At 48.1% G+C, this 18,222-nt stretch overlaps 1 long non-coding RNA gene across 1 annotated transcript in view; it reads left to right on the plus strand.

The window, feature by feature from the left end:
- Positions 1–6,991: 6,991 nt before the first annotated feature.
- The window catches only part of LOC140384639 (uncharacterized), a 363,618-nt gene continuing 352,387 nt past the window's right edge, over positions 6,992–18,222 (plus strand). The window contains exon 1 of the long non-coding RNA XR_011933112.1: positions 6,992–10,081. This is a non-coding gene — a long non-coding RNA (uncharacterized lncRNA). The remainder of the gene's footprint in view (positions 10,082–18,222) is intronic.

An 18,222-nucleotide genomic window follows, 5' to 3' on the forward strand; every position in this document is an offset into this window, starting at 1 on the left:
CTCTGATACGGGTGAAGGCCTGCTGTGCCTCGGCCGTCAGGGAAAAATGGGTGGACTGAAAGAGTGGGCGGGTCTTGTCCGCATAGTTTGGGACCCACTGGGCGTAGTACGAGAAGAACCCCAGGCAGCGTTTGAGGACCTTGGGGCAGTGGGGGACGGAAGCTCCATGAGGGGGCGCATGCGGTCAGGATCGGGCCCCAGAACTCCGTTCTGGACCACATAGCCGAGTATGGCTAAACGGGTCGTGTTAAACACACACTTCAGCTTGTTGTAGGTGAGGTTGAGGAGAGTGGCGGTGTGGAGAAGGTTGGCATCGTGGTCCTGCTGGTCATGGCCGTTGATAGTGACGTTGTCTAGGTACGGGAAGGTGGCCCGCAAACCGTACCGGTCGACCATTCGGTCCATCTCCCTTTGGAAGTCCGAGACCCTGTTAGTGACGCCGAAGGGAACCCTGAGGAAGTGAGACGACCGTCCGCCTCGAAAGCAGTGTATGGACTGTCCGATTTACGAATGGGGAGCTGGTGGTAGGCGGATTTGAGGTCTATCGTTGAGAAGACCCGGTACTGTGCAATCTGATTGACCATATCAGATATGCGTGGGAGGGGGTACGCATCGAGCTGCGTGTACCGATTGATGGTCTGGCTGTAGTCCACGACCATTCTGTGTTTCTCCCCAGTTTTAACGACTACCACTTGAGCTCTCCAGGGGCTGTTGCTGGCCTCGATAATGCCTTCCCGAAGCAACCGCTGGACCTCTGACCTGATGAAGGTCCTGTCCTGGGTGCTGTACCGTCTGCTCCTGGTGGCGACGGGTTTGCAATCCGGGGTTAGATTGGCGAAGAGGGAAGGCGGATCGACCTTTAGGGTCGCGAGGCTGCACACAGTGAGGGGTGGTAGGGGCCTGCAAAATTTGAGGGTTAGGCTCTGGAGGTTACACTGGAAGTCCAGGCCGAGTAGTAGGGCAGCGCAGAGGTTAGGGAGGCCGTAGAGGTGGAAGCTGCTGAATTCTACACCCTGGACCGTGAGTGTGACCGTATAGAACGCCCGGGTCGCGACGGAATGGGATCCGGAGGCCAAGGAAATTCTTTGGTTGGCGGGGTGTACCGCGAGGGAGCAACGCCTTACCGTATCCGGGTGTATGAAGCTTTCGGTGCTCCCGGAGTCCAGCAGGCAAGAGGTCACGTGGCCGTTGATTTTCACACAGGTAATGCGGTGGCCAGGTTGTGCAGACGAGACTGGTCGATCGTCACTGAGGCGAGTCATGGTCAGTCGTCGCTGACGTCGGATGATGGGGAGCCTGGGGGGCCCAGGTCCTGGTCCGCAGGTGGACTGAGGGGGAGAAGATGGTGGCGCCCACTGACCGTGCGTGGTGAAGATGGTGGCGCCCACTGGCCGCGCGTGGCCCTGGGAGGTGAAGATAGCGGCACCCACTGGCCGTGCGTGGTCCGGGGAGATGAAGATGGCGGCGCCCATTGTGTGTAGGCTAGGGGGGTGGGGGCGATAGCGGCGACTGCATGGGCCTGGCACATCGCGGCGAGGTGCCCCTTCTTGCCGCAGGCCTTGTAAAGGGCAGCGCGGGCCGGGCAGCGTTGGCGAGGGTGCTTCTGCTGGCCGCAGAAGTAACATCGGGGACCCCCGAGGTGCGCAGGCTGGTGTGTGGCGTAGGCGTACTGGCTGGGTTAGGCCCCCGCTGGGGCGGCCGTCTGTGGGGTCCATGAGGGGTAGGAGGGGTGGGCCACGCAGCTGGTGGGGTAGGCCTGAATGTTACGTGAGGCAACCGTCATGGAGAGCGCTAGCTTCTTTGTTTCAGCTAGGGCGAGCGTGGCCCCTTCTAACAGTCTTTGGTGTATGAGGTCCGACCCAATCCCCGTTAAGAACGTGTCCCACATAAGAAGGTTGGAATGTTCGGTGGCCGTAATGGACTGACAGTCACAGTCCCGGACGAGTGGGATTAGGGCCCGCCAGAAGTCTATGGACTCACCAGGGAGTTGAGAGTGAGTGGCGAGTACGTGCCTGGCGAAGAGCGTGTTCGTTTTCTGTGCGTAATTTTCGTTGAGAAGCGCCATGGCGTCGGCGTAGTTCGGGGCGTCCTGGATCAGCGGAAACACGTTGGAGCTCAACCTTGAGTACAGGATCTGTATCTTCTGAGCCTCCAGAACAGGGGTGGTCGCTGAGTTGATGTACGCCTCGAAGCAAGCTAGCCAGTGATTAAAGTCCTTTTTGGCATCGCTTGATTGCGGATCCAGCTGCAGGGGATCTGGTTTGATTCGGAGGTCCATCTTTTAGAAAATCTTAGAGCAATAAATTGAGGCACGATCAATTGAACAAAGACTAGAGTTGGATACAACTGAGGCTTTATTGCTCGAAGATGTGTGGCCTCCCACAGCAGCTGGCAAAATGGCTGCTGAATGGAGTACACGCATATTTATACTCCACCTACTGGGCAGAGCCAGCAGGCAGGGACTACCGGTGAACCTGTAGTACAGGTCCTACCTTACATCACTTAATACAAGTGCAACAGTGGTTTACCACACAGTATAACGAATGTAGTGCAAACAATTTGTTGTTTTTTAGGTTTCAGTAGTGTTCACGTCACCCTCCCCCTACCCCCAGCTCCCTTTGCCTTTCTCTTCTCTCTCCCACCCCACCTTCCCAGTTGCTGGTCACGAACAGGTCTTTAAAGAGGCGGTGAACTGTCTTGACCTGGAGCGAAACCCTTCTTCGGACCTTCTGATGGCAAATTGGATTTTTTTCTCGCCTCGGGTTCCGCCACATTTGCCAACCAGCCCGAAGCCCCAGGCGGTGTTGCAGATCTCCACCCAAGTAGGAGTCGTGGACAGACTATTAGGGAGATGAAGGCCACGATGTCGGCTCCCCTTCCCTCAAAGTTATCCGGTTGGTTTGATGACCCGAAGATCGCTACCAGTGGGCATGGTTCCACCTTGACACTCGTGACCTCGCAAATGACATCAAAGAACGTGCTTCAGAATCCAACCAGTTTTGGTCAGGACCAGAACATGCGGGCATGGTTAGCCGGACCCCTCTGGCATCGCTCACAGCTGTCTTCCACCCCTGGGGAGAACCCGCTTTTGCATGACCTGGTTAGGTGTGCCCTGTGCACCATCTTCAGTTGCCTCAGGCCCAGCCTTGCACATGAGGAGGTGGAGTTCACTCTGTAGACGATCTCACTCCAGAATCCTCCCCATTCCCGATACCTAGCTCCTCTTCCCACCTCCAGTTCTGTCCAGTAGTATTCCTCTAGTATATGTCTGCACACTTTCCCTCCTCTAACTCATCCTGTGATATTAATCTGTCTAGCAGGCTGTGCCTGGGTAACTGGGGGATCATTGGGACCTCTTGCGGAGGAAATCCCGTATCTGGATATATCGGAGCTTGCTTCCTTTCGGGAGTTCCGCCAAGGTTGCAACACTGCCATCGAATTACATGCCGCTGAACCTCAAACCCCCCCCCCACCTCTCTCCAAGTCCTGTATGTGGTGTCCATTCTGGCCAGGATGAATCTGTGATTGTTACCAATGGGGCTGAGACAGACTTGCCTCTCAGCTTGAACTGGTGCCTTATTTGGTTCCAGGCTTTCAGTGTTGCTGCCACCACGGGGCCCGTCGAGTACTTGGCCAGGGAGAATGGGAGTGGAGTAGTGGTGGTACCCACAGGGACGTTCCTACACACAGAGCCTCTTCTGTCAGTGGCTCCCCAGCCAGCCCCACATCCTTTCTACCTTTGCAGCCCAATAGCAGTACAAGAGGTTTGGCAGTGCCAGACCCCTGAGTGCCCCCCCCCCCCTCTGCAGGACGGTTCTTACCCACCCACATGAAGGCATTTAGGGAGTAATACAGGGAATTGTACAGGGTGGACCCGGGGGGAGAAGAGGAGGACATGGGACGGTTTTTAGATGAGCTGGAGGAAGCAAAGAGGTAGGTGCTGGAAGAGCCCCTGTGGTTGAGGGAGGTACTGGATAGTATAAGGGGAATGAAGTCGGGGAAAGCGCAGGGGCCGGATGGACATCCGGCAGAATTTTATTAGGAGTTTACGACGGACCTGTCACCGCATCTCTTGGGGGCGCTTAACGAGGTGCTGGAGGAAGGGGAGCTGCCGGAGGCGATGACGCAGGCAGTGGTTACGTTAATCGCGAAAAAGGAGAAGGACCCGGTGGAATGTGGGTCGGAAAGGCCCATATCGCTGTTGAATACGTATGTGAAAGTGCTGGCAAAGTCGTTGGCGGGAAGGATGGAGGGTTGTGTCCCGGGGGTGGTTGCGGAGGACCAAACAGGCTTCGTAAAAGGCAGGCAGCTCTCGAGCAATGTAAGGAGGTTGTTAAATGTAGTCCTGAATCCACCGGGAGCCAGGTACTGGAGGTAGTCGATGAGCAGAAGGCATTTGACTGGGTGGAGTGGCGGTACTTGTTTGAGGTTCTGGGAAGGTTTGGGTCTTGGCCGAGGTTTGTGGCATGGGTGTGCCTGTTATATGTGGCATCGAGGGCAAGTGCGCAGATGAATGACATGAGCTCACGGAACTTCGAATTACACCGGGGAACAAGACAGGGGTGCCCACTGTTGCCACTGATGTTTGCGCTGCCTATAGAGCCTTTAGCAATGGCTCTTAGGGGGGTCAGCACAGTGGCAAGGGATTGTGAGGGGACAGAGGGAAGACCGGATGTCGCTCTACGCTGACGTCCTACTGCTGTATGTTTCAGACCCGCTGGGGAGCACGGAGAGGATCATGGGCCTGCTGGGGAGGTTTGGGGCATTCTCAGGGGTGAGGGGGATGTTGAATGTAGGGAAAAGCGCCTAACTTCTTCAGGAAACTAAGGAAATTCAGCATGTCCACATTAATTCTTACCAACATTTACAGATGCACCACAGAAAGCAGCCTATCTGACTGCATCACAGCCTAGTATGGCAACTGCTCGGCCCAAGACCGCAAGAAACTTCAGAGAGTCTTGAACGCAGCCCAGTTCTTCACACAAACCTGCCTCCCATCCATTGACTCCATCTACACCTCCCGCTGCCTGGGGAAAGCGGGCAGCATAATCAAAGACCCTTCCCACCCGGCTTACTCACTCTTCCAACTTCTTCCATCGGGCAGGAGACACAGAAGTCTGAGAACACGCACGAACAGACTCAAAAACAGCTTATTCTCTGCTGTTACCAGACTCCTAAACGGCCCTCTTATGGACTGACCTCATTAACACTACACCCCTGTATGCTTCATCCGATGCCAGTGCTTATGTAGTTACATTGTGTACCTGGTATTGCCCTATTATGTATTTTCTTTTATTTTATTTTCATGTACTTGATGATCTGTTGAGCTGCTCGCAGAAAAATACTTTTCACTGTACCTTGGTACACGTGACAATAAACAAAATCCAAAGTGTAATGCTCCCGGTGATTGAGTTGGGAGGGCGAGCCAGTTTAGGGGGGATGCCATTTAAGGTGACTAGGGATAGGTTCAGATACCTGGGGATGCAGCTAGCGAGGGAATGGACGATGCTCCACAAATGGAACTTAACGAAGCTGGTGGAGGAGGCCAGAGAGGATCTTAAGAGGTGGGACATGCTGCAATTGATTTTGGCGGGGAGGGTCCAAATGGTAAAGATGAATTTTCTGCCAAGGTTCCTGTTTATTTTCCAGACACTCCCGATCTTTATAACAAAGGCCTTTTTCGGAAACTGGACACAATTGTTTCGGACTGGGCGAGGATGGCGCCAAGAATTAGGAGGACCCTGCTGCAGAGGCAGAAGCAGCAGGGGGGGTTGGCGTTGCCAAACCCGCTTCATTATTATTGGGCGGCGAATGTGGACAAGGTGCGGCAGTGGTGGGGAAGAGAAGGGGTAGAGTGGGTCAGGATGGAGGAGGAATTTTGGAGGGTGTCCAGTTTAGGGGCAATGGTAACGGCAGTGTTGCCAATGACACCGAGTAGGTATTCAGGGAGCCTGGTGGTGCAGTCCATGGTGAAGATTTGGAACCAGTTGAGGAGGCATTTTAGGGTGCAAGGGATGTTGGTGTTAACGCCGCTCGTGCGCAAGGATGAGCCTGATACAGTTCAAGGTCGTACACAGGGTACATATAACTCAGACGAGAATGAGTGGGTTCTTCCAAGGGGTGGTAGATGAGTGTGAGAGATGTGGGCAGGGGCCAGTGAATCACCTGCTCATGTTCTGGGGCTGTGACAAGTTGGAGAGATTCTAGGTGGGAGTGTTTGTGGCCTTAGCAAAGATAGTGGGGGAGGAGGCGGAGCCGGATCCTTTGGTGGCGATATTTGGAGTCTCGGAGAAGTCGGAGCTCATGGAGAGGAGGAAGGCCGATGTCGTGGCCTTCGCCTTTCTGATTGCACGGCGGCAAATGTTACTGGAGTGGCTGTCAGCAATGCCACCGGTGGTAGTGGCCTGATTGGGTGACCTGTACGATTTCTTGCTGTTGGGGAAAATAAAGCTAAGGGGCACAGCTGAAGTGTTTGAGGCAAGGTGTGGGATGTTCATAACTGTGTTTGAGGAGTTGTTCGTCGTGGGGGGGAGGAGGGGTGAAAAAGGGAGAAATTTGTACAAACTGTATAGTGGATTGTTGGGAAGCCTGTTTCCAGGTTTGCTTATGTGTTATAACTTTTTTATATAAGTTTGTAATATATGCATTTAAAAAAATAACATCCCCAGCAGGTGTGGGGCCAGTTCTGCCGCAAACCTTTTATGGAAGTCCACCGGAAACCCATATTGTCCGGCGCCTTCCTGGATTTCATGGCATTAATGCACTCCATGACCCCTTCTAGCTCCATTTCCAGTCCCTGCTCCTTTTTTCTCCCCCACAGCTGGGAAGACTAGCCTGTCCAGGAACTGTTTCATCTACAAGTGCCCCTCTGCGAGCGATGTGTACAGTCTCTGGTGGATGTCTGTAACGCCACCCATCTCTCCCCCCCCCCCCCCCCCCCCCCCCCCTGCACTGGCCGGTCTTGTCCCCAATGTCGTAGAAGGTCCCCAAAATGCCTAACCTCGCACTTCTTTGCATTGAACTTCATGTGTCACTTATATTCCCACTCCACCAACTAGTCTGTGTCCTTTTGAAGTTCTACACTGTCCTCTTCACAGTTTACAATGCTTCCAGGTTTTGTGTCATCCTCAAACTTTGAAATTGTCCCCTGCACATTAAGACCTAGATCATTCATTTATATCAGGAAAAGCAAGGGCCCCAATACTGACCACTGTGATATGTAGTGATCTGTATAACTGCTGGCATGTAAAGGGTTAGCAACTGCATCATAGTGTTAGACAACCACCAGATGGCAGCACTAGATTCAGGTATATAAACTGAACTCGGAGGATCTGGAGTCTCTTCAAACCAGGAGTGACTAGACAGCAGAGTGTTAGAGAGGTATAGCTTAGTTGGCACGTGTAGTTAAACATAGTTAATACTTTTTCTGATTTACTTTATCATCAGTTATAGTTCTGTAAGAGTGAACAAATTCATTAGTATTTATATTTGTTATTCATTAAATCTAATTTGCTTTAAATTGGAGCTTGGTAGTTTAACTGAAATCTAACCATCAGACCATTCTGGAAGTAAAGCAAAGGGTAACGACATATTGCGATCACGTAACATAACAGGATACACCATTACAAACCTTCCAGCTCAATAAATATCCATTGACTTACTCTCTTTCCCATATTTTATATCCTCTAGCTTGAATATGTTACAGGTGCCAAGAAACACCCCGCTCACCACGCTCAAAATGGGACTCTGTTTTAGTCCCGTTGAATCTCACCACTAGAGTTTTTGATATGTAGGAGAATTTGAGAGAAGCATTGACTTGCCCTTCAGTGAAACCGGTGGTGGTTGGTGGAGGATATCTGTTAAACATTGTCCTTATTTATGTTTAAAACTTAGGTTCACTTTTCTCTCCCTCAAACAAAGTGTTAAATTCAATCACATTATGATCACTGCTACCTTCACTATGAGGTCATTAGTTAATCCTGTCTCATTGCACATTACCAGATCTGGTATAGCCTGCTCTCTGGTGCTAAAGTGTGCTGCTCCAAGAAACTGTCCCCAAAACACTCTTGCAAACTCATCATCCTGGCTACCTTTGCAATCTGATTTGTCAAATATACATGTAAATTAAAATCACCCATTATTATCTCCGTACTTTTTCTCAAGCCCCCATTATTTCTTCCTGTATATCATATTCTACAGTGCGACTATGGGTTGCGGGTTCCACAATTGACTTCTTGCCTTCATTATTTCTCATCTCTATTGAGACTAATTCTACATTTAGATCTCCAGAACTAAGGTCCTCTTTATTGCACCAATGTCATTGTTAATTAACAAAGCTACCCCATCACCTTTTCCTAGCTCCCTGGCCTTCCGAAATATCTTATATCCTTGAATATTCAGATCACAATCTTTGTGTTCCTGCAGCTGTGTCTCTGAAATGGCAAACAGATCATACATGTTTATTTCTTTTTTCGTTGTCAAATCATGCGTTTCGTTACAAATGCTACTTGCACTCAGAAACACAACCTGGTTTTTTTTTTATCCTCTAGGCTTCGGTTTGTACATTCTTGTCTTTTGCTGGCACACTCTGATCATCATTTCTCTTATCCTTTTGCCTTGTCTTCTCTCTTTAATTATCAAGCTTTTTGTGTCAAGTGGTGAGTTACTCGCCACAGCTTCTGACCTGCTTTGTAGCCACAGTATTTATATGGCTGGTCCAATTAGGTTTCTGGTCAATGGTGAGTTCCACGGTGTTGATGATTGGGGATTCCACAATTATAATGCCATTGAATAAGGTGGCAGCAGAGTGGTATTTGGTTGAAAGGGAATTGCCTTCAAGAGCTCTCAATATTTTTCTTCCAAGAACAGCTGCTTAACTTTAGTTCGAGCTCCCAAACCCTGCAATTGTGCTGAATTTTGTTTCAGATCAGACCAGAGCATTAATAATTAATCCACATGCATTTCACACAAGATTATTTCACACTGTTCATGCGACGTTAGTGTTGCAGAGACATTACTGTTCAAATTGTCTGCCAGCTGTCTAACGTTAGAAAAGAGACTTTGCTAGCTGTAAAATGCTTTGGAACCACTTAAGATTGTTAAAGGTGTGATGTAAATGCTGTGCACACTGTGTGCTCTCTCCCTCTCTCTCTTCGCCGCCCCCCCCCCCTCCCATTTTGTCTCCGTGTCCCAATTTAACTAGTTAATTGCAAAGTTGTGAATTATGTGGCGATTAATGCATATCAGTGGCAATAAAAAAGATTAAATCAGCAGACGCCATTGAATTCAGAACAGTTATGAATTGCTTCCTAACCCCCCAAATTACCGATCTGCCATTTGCAACCCTCTGGGCCATTTAATTCAAGTAAGACAAACCGTCAAGCAGGAAATAGTTACTTTAGATTCCCAGCATTGAAGTTATAGCTGTTGCCATGGTTGTAGTTTAGACACGGGTTTTTAGTTAGTTTAATGAGTCAGTGATCCAAGAACATGCTGTTGAATGTCACATCAGCTGGTTGCTGTAGCTGCCAACAAAAAGCCCTGGGCTCATTGGTATTTCGCACGTACCAGGAGGCAGAATGCTCGAGTGCTCTTTCAAAAGTGAGAGAATTTTAATGTGTAGGCTCTGCTCCCTGTAATCGGAGATGCACTGTTGTAAATTGTGGCATTTTACACACCAGTCGAGTTCGCAGTCACGTAGCTGTCATGATAGTCTAAAAATCTTTATGAGTGTCAAAAGTAGGCTTACATTAATACTGCAATGAAGTTACTGTGAAAAGCCTCTAGTTGTCACACTCTGCCGCACGCTTGGGTACACGGAGGGAGAACTCAGAATGTCCAGTTTAGCTAACCAGCACGTCTTTCGGGACTTGTGGGAGGAAACCCACGCAGCCACGGGGAGGACATGCAGACTCCACACAGACAGTGACCCAAGCCGAGAATCGAACCAGGGACCCTGGCGCTATGATGCAACAGAGCTAACCGCTGGATAGGTGAAAAGTCAAATTTGATCACCGGAGTTAACAACTTTCATTTACATAGCACCTTTAACATGGACGTGTGCCATAAAATATTTGACCAGGTTAGTTTGACATAAAGTTTGAGCAAAGGATATGTGGAGGGGTGGCTAAAATCTTGCTGAAAGGGAAAAGAAGAGACAGGAGTAGAGGTTTGGGGGGGTGGGGGGGATTCCAGAGCATAGAGCCTAGAAGACCTGCCCATGTCTAACAACAGAACCGGAAGATGCAAAATGCCAGATTTTAGGTGGCTGATAAAAGAGCCAAGGCCATTGAAAAGAATTTAAACACAAGCATACAAATTTTAAATTTACCATGTTGAGGGACCAGTAGCCAATCGAAGTAAGAGGACATGGGGTGGTGGGGACTAATTTTCAGATAGATAGAGCAGCGGTTTTGCATGAGCCGTGGTTTGTGGGCGGCCTTACCAGTAAGGGGGACATTGGAAACATCAAGTCTCCAGCCGAAAGCTGTAGCTGAGGAATACTGAGCTATTTTAAAAAGTAAGCACTGGAGTTTCCTAAATAAATATATTTACAGTATTTTAATATTTATTGAGGTTGAGATCTCCCAAATATTTGCAAATACTGCAGAATACATTTTTGTGCCACAAATCGGGTTGACCTTGATGCATAAGTTGTTATGACGTGTTCAAAGTTCATGGGGTTAACCCATTATAGGAGCAGAGGACTGAGGAGCATGCCATTTGGCCCAGCTAGCCTGCTGATTCGGTTGTGGTCTCAACTCCACCTTCCTACCTGCAGCACTGCCCCATGACCCTTGTCAATCAAATTCCTATCTAACTCAGTCTTGAATAAATTTAGCGACCCAGCCTCCAGACAAATGAGACTCCGAGAAAATTTCTCCTCGCCTCCAATTTAAAAAGGAGACCTTCAGCTGAGTCCCCTAGTTCTAGTCCCCCTCACACGAGGGAACAACTCCCAGTAACCACCCTATCATGTCCTCTCATGATCTTGTATGATCATGATCACCTCTTTTTCTTCTGAATCAAATGGGTATCGGCCTAACCTGTAGAACCTGTTTTCATCAGATTAGCCATTGATCCCAGGAGTGATTTGAGTGAACCTTCTCTGAATTATTTCATGTGGTTATATCCTTTTTCAAACAAGGAGATCAAAACTGTACAAAGTGCTCCAGATATAGTCTCACCAAGACCCTCTACAGATGCAGTAAAACCGTCCTTTTTAGAACATAGAACATACAGCGCAGAAGGAGGCCATTCGGCCCATCGAGTCTGCACCGACCCACTTAAGCCCTCACCTCCACCCTATCGTCGTAACCCAATAACTCCTAACCTTTTTTGGTCACGAAGGGCAAATTCTCATGGCCAATCTACCTAACCTGCACGTCTTTGGACTGTGGGAGGAAACCGGAGCACCCGGAGGAAACCCACGCAGACACGGGGAGAATGTGCAGACTCCGCACAGACCGTGACCCAGCGGGGAATCGAACCTGGGACCCTGGCACTATGAAGCTACAGTGCTAACAACTGTGCTTTTATATTCCATTCCCCTTGCAAGAAACACCCACTTTCCATTTATCTCCCTAATCCATTGCTGCACCTGTGTACTATCATGTGATTCCTGTACGCAGGCAGCCAGGTCCCCCTATACCACCGAGTTCTGCAATCTCTCTCCATTTAAACGTGTACTGCAAAGTGGGCAAGTTCACACTTTCTCACTTCTGCCAAATGTTTGCCCACTCACTTAATTGATATGCCTTTGTGGACTCTTTACCTCATCTCAACAACTTATGCCTATCTATCTTGGTGTCATCAACAAATTTAGGTACAATACATTCAGTCCCTCTATTCCGGTTTTGATATAGATTGTAAATAATAGAGGCCCCAGCACTGATCACGGTGGCACTCCACTGCTTACATCTTGCCAGCCTGAAAGATACTTTTAACCCTACTCTCTCCTCCTGTTAGATAACCGATCCTTTATTCATGCTTTATCCATTTTGAGATGTAGCAATACCATAAATAGTCTGTTTTTAATCAAACTAATACCATCAATTTACATTGATAATGCTGTTTGGTATTTTAATCACCTTGGCGGATCATCCCCTACTCCTCCAACCCTTATCTCTTTAGAACATAACTTTTCTACTCTGCTTTTGCTGATCTTTTTGCGTTTACTACCTTCTCTCCACCCTCTGTCATGTTTTTGTGTGCTTCATTGCGTGAAAGACAATCTTTGAATGGTAGTTTGACCAATTAAGGTCCCAGAAGTACCTTGTATGGAGCATATGAAAAAAGTTTGAAAGGAGCACATTTCATGATAAGTTAAACAAGTTAAACATAGTGATTTATTTGATGGTTACAAATGTGTTTTTAAAAAAGTAAATATTTGAAGTTTGGCCACTGCGTGAGATACTTCTGAAAAATGAGCTTTGGAGTAGCTTCGAACAAGTGTTTCGATTCGTCTGAAAAATGAGCTTTGGAGTAGCTTCGAACAAGTGTTTCGATTCGTCTGAAAAATGAGCTTTGGAGTAGCTTCGAACAAGTGTTTTGATTCGTAATTTACTGTTGAGATTTCTATGCAGCAGGTGCTGTACAATAGATAAATTGTTCCATGCATTGTCGCTGATCGAATTACCTCATGTCAATTATTGAAATAAGTGAACTGAATTATGCATCTTAATGGCGGAGAACAAAGGCAGCTGCACAGGCCATGATGTGACCAACAATCAGTGGCTGACTGCACAATGAGTCATCTGCAAAAAAACATGCATAAGCAGATAGCCAACTAGAAGAGGAATTTCCTCCTTAAGCTCCACTGGCATCTCCCATGGCTGAATGTGAAAACCCCCAGGGACCTCCTTGATCTTTTGTCTCTCCCTCTAGTCATCTTGCTCCTCCACATGTGCCTTTCCAGTTTTGCCAAAGCAAACATTTGCCTCACCTGTCGATAAATTCGTAATCTGTTACAGCATCAAGTTTCCCAGTCTGAATAAGCGAGCATGCTTTGTACTGGTAGCTTGCTTGCTGCCTGCTCATGAGCAGAAACCAGGGTAATAGATAGATCACTCACAGTCCTCACAGGGCAGTGAAACACATTTTTGCTTTATGTACACATGCCCAAATCGGGCATGGCAAAGTCAAAGTCTGTCTAGTGAACAGGTGTCAAAGGGAATATTTGTTCAACAATACTTTGATGGAGGAAGTGGTGCAGATTTGAAAGTTTTATATGTATGTCAAAAGTGGGAGGAATAAAATCACTGGCATTTTGTCTCAAAACTAATTAGTATGACCTTTGCAAATGGTAGTGTTCTTTTGAGTGTATCGCATGAGGACCTTCCGTGGCTAAGCATGCAGTATATTGGGTAATATTCTATAAGGGCAGGAGTTTATTTTATTAATTTACGGGTTGGGGTGTTGCTGGTTAGGCCAGTATTTATTGCCCATTCCTAATTGCCCTTGAGAAGGTGGTGGTCAGCTGCCATCTTGAACCACTCGAGTCCATATGTGTCGGAACACCCACTGAGCTGTTAGAGAGGGAGAGTTCCAATATTTTGATCCAGCAACAGTGAAGTAAAGGTGATGTACTAATATAGAATTCCTACTCCTCTTTTAAATGGGTCAACAAAGTGATCACTGGCTTTGTATGGGCGGGCAAGATCCCGCGAGTAAAAAAGGGGATGCTTGAGCGGAGCCGGGGAGAGGGCGGGCTGGCGCTGCCGAACTTCAGTAATTACTATTGTGCGGCGAATATAGCCATGATCAGGAAGTGGGTGGGGTGGGGGGGTCGGCATGGGAGCGTATGGAGGCGGCTTCATGCAAGGGCACCAGTCTGGGGGCGCTGATAACGGCACCTCTGCCGTTCCCGCCAGCACGGTACTCCACCAGCCCCGTGGTGGTGGCAGCCCTGAGAATCTGGGGGCAATGGAGGAGACATGTGGGAGCGGAGGGAGCATCGGTCTGGTCTCCAATCTGTAATAATCACCGGTTTGCCCCGGGAAGGATGGATGGGGAGGGGGGGGGGGGGGTTTCGGAGAAGGCAGAGAGCAGGGATTGAGAGGATGGGTGATATGTTTATAGAGGGGAGCTTTCCTAGCCCGAGGGAGCTGGAGGAGAAATTTGGATTGGCGAGGGGAAACCAGTTTATTACCTGCAGTTGCGAGACTTCCTACGTAGGCAGGTTTCAACCATCCCGCTCCTACCATAAAGGAGGATACAGGACAGGGTATTTTCCAGAGTGTGGGTAGGAGAAGGGAGGGTCTCCGACATCTACAGGGAACTCATGGGATCAAAGGGGACGCAAACGGAGGAGCTGAAGCGCAAGTGGGAAGAGGAGTTGGGCGGAGAGATAGAGGATGGTCTCTGGGCAGATGCACTGAGTAGAGTCAACGCGTCCACAACATGTGCCAGGCTCAGCCTGATACAGTTTAAGGTTGTTCACCGGGCTCACATGACAGTGGCCCGGATGAACAGGTTCTTTGGTGTAGACGATAGATGTTCAAGGTGTGTGGGAGGACCAGCGAACCATGTCCACATGTTTTGGACATGCCCGAAGCTTAGGGGATTCTGGCAGGGGTTTGCGGACGGCATGTCCAAGGTGTTGAAAACAAGGGTGGCACCGAGTCCAGAGGTGGCGATTTTCGGGGTGTCGGAAGACCCGGGAATCCAGGAGGAGAAAGAGGCAGGCGTTCTGGCCTTTGCTTCCCTGGTAGCCTGGAGACAAATATTATTAGCTTGGAGGGACTCAAAGCCCCCATGTCAGAGACCTGGCTATCTGACATGGCTAGCTTTCTCTGTTTGGAGAAAATCAAGTTCACCTTGAGAGGGTCAATGTTAACATAGAACATAGAACAATACAGCACAGAACAGGCCCTCGGCCCTCGATGTTGTGCCGAGCATTATCCAAAACCAAGATCAAGCTATCCCACTCCCTGTCATTCTGGTGTGCTCCATGTGTCTATCCAATAACCGCTTGAAAGTTCCTAAAGTGTCCGACTCCACTATTGGCGTGTTGGGTGTTCTGCTGCACAAATGATCCAACACGGCTGTAGATGGTACAACTCTGTTTTATTATCTTAACAACGGTTACAACTAACTGCTGGCTTGGGTACGTGCTTCATCAGCTAACCTGTGGACCCAGCCCTAACACTATCTTAGTGAGGCATTCAGCACATGGACTCTGACTGAGTGGCACGCTGTGAGCTCTGTGCTCTGAGCTGTCTCCTGGTAGAATGAGCGGGAACTGTGGTGTTCCCTGTTTTATAGTGCGTGTGCTCTCACTGGTGATTGGCTGCGATGTTATGTGTGTGATGGTTGGTCCAACTGCCTGTCCATCAGTGTGTGTGTGATTGCACCATGATATGCTGATCTGGATATCATGACAACTGTCACAGCAGGCAGTCCATTCCACACCCTAACCACTCTCTGAGTAAAGAACTTACCTCGGACATCCCTCCGATATCTCCCACCCTGAATCTTATAGTTATGCCCCCTTGTAACAGCTACATCCACCCGAGGAAATGGCCTCTGAACGTCCACTCTATCTATCCCCCTCATTATCTTATGAACCTCTATTAAACCTCTCATCCTCCTCCGCTCCAAAGCGAAAAGCCCTAGCTCCCTCAACCTTTCCTCATAAGACCTATCCTGCAAACCAGGCAGCATCCTGGTAAATCTTCTTTGCACCCTTTCCAATGCTTCCACATCCTTCCTATAATGGGGTGACCAGAACTGCACACACTACTTCAAATGATAGCCATGATATGGAGATGCCGGCGTTGGACTGGGGTGAGCACAGTACGAAGTCTTACAACACCAGGTTAAAGTCCAACAGGTTTGTTTCGATGTCACTAGCTTTCGGAGCGCTGCTCCTTCCTCAGGCGAAGCGTGGTACATTGGCGAGACCATGCAGACGCTGCGACAACGAATGAACGGACATCGCGCGACAATCACCAGGCAGGAATGTTCCCTTCCAGTCGGAGAACACTTCAGCAGTCAAGGGCATTCAGCCTCTGATCTCCGGGTAAGCGTTCTCCAAGGCGGCCTTCAGGACACGCAACAACGCAGAATCGCAGAGCAGAAACTTATAGCCAAGTTCCGCACACATGAGTGCGGCCTCAACCGGGACCTGGGATTCATGTCACATTACATTCATCCCCCACCATCTGGCCTGCAAAATCCTACCAACTGTCCTGGCTTGATGTAATTCACACCTCTTTAACCTGGGGTTACCCCATCTCTGGATCTGTAAAGATTTAATCACCTGCTAATGGTCGCATTCCAAGCATTGTTTGGCATCTTTGAATTTGTCTATATATGTCTTTCTGGAACATACCATTCACCTGAGGAAGGAGCAGCGCTCCGAAAGCTAGTGACATCGAAACAAACCTGTTGGACTTTAACCTGGTGTTGTAAGACTTCGTACTGTACTTCAAATGAGGTCTCATCAGGGTCATGTATAGTTTCAGCATAGCCCCGCGGCTCTTAAACTCAAGCCCCCTGTTAATAAACGCTAACACACTATAAGCCTTCTCCACTTGAGTAGCAACCTTCACAGATCTGTGGACATGAACCTCAAGATCTCTCTGTTCCTCCACATTCCTCAGAACCCTGCCGTTGACCCTGTAATCCACATTCAAATTTTTTTCTACCAAAATGAATCACCTCGCACTTACCAGGGTTAAACTCCATCTGCCATTTATCGGTCCAGCTCTGTATCCTATCAATGTCTCTTTGCAGCCTACAACAGGCCTCCACCTCATCCACTACTCCACCAATCTTGGTGTCATCAGCAAATTTTCTGACCCACCCTACAGCCCCCTCCTCCAAGTCATTGATAAAAATCACAAATAGCAGAGGACCCAGCACCGATCCCTGTGGTACACCGCTGGTAACTGGTCTCCAGTCTGAAAATTTTCCATCCTGTTACGGTTCGCCCGAAGGTGGCAACCGTTCGTCGACTTCTTTGCGGAAAATTAATCGTCAGCAGAAGGGGGTGGGAGGGGGTTTAGCTTAGTTTAATGTAGGGGGTTAATAAAGGTGGGACCTGTAAGGGAGGAAGACGGCTTTTGCACTATGTTTATAAACTCATGTACATTGATTATTTTGTTGTTTTTGTAAAACCAAAAATACCTCAATAAAATGTTTATTTAACAAAATATATAGAATTCCTACAGTGCCATTCGGCCCATTGAGTCTGTACTGATCCATCGAAAGAGCACTGTACCTATGCCCACTCCCCCATCCTATCCCTTGTAACCCCACTCATTGATCATGGCCAATGCACCTAATGTTTATTGTGTTATTCTGCTAGGGAACCTGAGTCATATCCATTTAAGCCGTAATGTTTAATTGCTAAGTAATTGGAACCTCAAATCTTTCAGAGTTTAATAATAATCTGCAAATTAAAATAAGGTTTAGTTTCAACTGAGAAGACTAGTTCTTCAATTCTTTGTTATCCATTCAATAAATAATGAAACATACTTAATTTATGCTCATTTTTTACAATGTTCTTTGTCACCTGATTGCTATTTTGTTGCCTGAATAAAACAAAAATCTGTCCAATCTCGACTATGGTGGAAAAAATAGAAACTGGATCAACCATTTCATGCTTCACAATCAAAGGATCCGTGTGCCTCTTTGGTGTGCAAACTACAGCAGATTGCCTGAGACCATACTAATTGTGATTAAAATGTTGCAGGAAGTAGATCTGACACCAAGTCAGGCTTCCCTATTTGGAAGACTGTTGATATGTGTCATCATTCACTATATGTCAGACTGGACGCTTTGGAGAGTATTCTGTGGGGAAAGTGTTGCAGGATGAATGTTGACACTTAATTAAAGATAACACTAATCTCACGACTGATGCATAGTGGATCTGAAAAAAAACCCACCAGAAAGTGTATTTGTTGCATTGTTGGTGATGACAAGTGAGAGGAAGAAGTGATGAGGAGGCAGTGTTAGTAAGTTAGATATAGAAAGCAACAGTTGTGATCAGACTCCCTGAAGTCAAATGATCGCCTCCGTTGGTTGTCTTAGTTTTGTTTAACACAGCACAATTTATTTTGCATCCTTGTATGTTCAGCCTGTCTCTCCTGGGGCCCCTTTGCTTCAACTGTTGGAGACCTAGAATTTTTCTAGGTTTGTATTCTACTTTATTTGCAAAGAGTATGAGGTATTTCTCGGTCATAGAGATGAGTGCCAAATTGATTGCTTTTTCTGTGT

This window comes from Scyliorhinus torazame, chromosome 10 (genome assembly GCF_047496885.1).
Source record: "Scyliorhinus torazame isolate Kashiwa2021f chromosome 10, sScyTor2.1, whole genome shotgun sequence".
NCBI classification, from domain to species: Eukaryota; Metazoa; Chordata; class Chondrichthyes; order Carcharhiniformes; family Scyliorhinidae; genus Scyliorhinus; species Scyliorhinus torazame.